At 35.2% G+C, this 1,418-nt stretch overlaps 1 long non-coding RNA gene across 1 annotated transcript in view; it reads left to right on the top strand.

Annotated features, from left to right (window-relative positions):
* Positions 152–1,418, top strand: part of LOC110263685 — a 2,912-nt gene continuing 1,645 nt past the window's right edge. Inside the window, exons 1-2 of the long non-coding RNA XR_002349571.1 lie at positions 152–783; positions 983–1,097. This is a non-coding gene — a long non-coding RNA (uncharacterized LOC110263685). The remainder of the gene's footprint in view (positions 784–982; positions 1,098–1,418) is intronic.

The raw sequence follows: 1,418 nt of genomic DNA on the forward strand, positions 1-1,418 counted from the left end.
TTATGGTTAAGTTGTCGATAAACCAATTTCTAAATTTTCAATAAAAAATTATCAACAACTAAACTGTTAGTTACTAGCATTGTCAGTATTATTTGTGTCTGTCCAATAACGTTTATGTGGTGCCAAAACTTACTTACAGCTAAATAGTTGGTAAACTAAATCACAAGATAAAAAAAATGAAAACCTTTAAATATTACCGATGCCTTGGAGATTTATCGACGACATAGTCATTGGTAACCTTCACCTCTAAAATGGTTGTCGGAACTTTTGTCAATAAACTCGTCCTGTGTAGTAGTCTTTGGGACCAGAAGATTCTTTGGCCAATAATTATACCAAAAATAACTACTAATTCACCTCAAACTCACGGTTGTCGCCGCTAACCTTGTTACAAGCACCCTTTCCCCTTTGAGAAAAGCACTGCTTTTGCCGGATTCGAGGTCATCATTGTTCTTCTTTGCTCTATGTTATCTACTAGATTTATTCGCGATCTCCTCCTGCGCAGTGCGTGGTTCAAATAGGATGCAGCTGCACGATAGTCCTACCACCGTCATCTCCAACCTCTATCGTCGACACCACGTATCGCAGGTTTAGACATATCCTACCTACTCTTCTACGTCCGCGCCTGCTCCTTCGAATCCGCTGCTAGAAGCTCCTCCTCCTTGGAGCATTACAGATTGTGTTCGATTCTGTTTTAAATCCGTTGCATGATTCTACTCATTGTTCTAGCCTTTTTGTCCTAGGTCTTTTGTTTCATATTTCCATTGCTGGAGCAGCTAAAACGAGGTAAGTGGCATGAAATTTGTCCCTAATTATACTGGTTGTATTATACAAGTTTAATATCTATTTTAGGTAAATGATTGTTGTGCTGAAATCTATTGCGAAATGGTTACAAGTTGCTTTCGTTTCTATTTTTTGTTGATTTAAAAGAATGTTTTTGCTCAATCAGGTTGTATTTCAGTTTTGATTTGTATATTTATTTCAGATTGATAAGTTACACATTTCTACCTTCATGTTTGAGGGAGGTAAAGAAATTGGTAAGGCCTATGCATGGCCCAAAATCTCTCATGGATGAATCATTAAGGGTGGCAATGAGTAAGGTAAGGTATGATCTGAATCCAACCCTAATCGGCGGGTTGAGAATATCCTAATCCTATCCATTCTTAACTCGCGGGTACCTGGTCCTACTCACAGGTTGTCAAAAAAATACAACATTATTATATAACTTGATGATAATTTAAAATAGAACCGATTTTTATGTAAAAAAAAAGTATTAAATTATCAAATAATGATCTTCTCTTAATGGCTAAGAATCTTTTGCATTTAATGAGAGGTCTTTGATTCAACATCCACTTAAAACATATTTTTATATAAGTATATAATATATATATATATATATATATATATATATATATGGATCG

The sequence above is a fragment of the Arachis ipaensis genome, chromosome B01 (genome assembly GCF_000816755.2).
Source record: "Arachis ipaensis cultivar K30076 chromosome B01, Araip1.1, whole genome shotgun sequence".
NCBI lineage: Eukaryota > Viridiplantae > Streptophyta > Magnoliopsida > Fabales > Fabaceae > Arachis > Arachis ipaensis.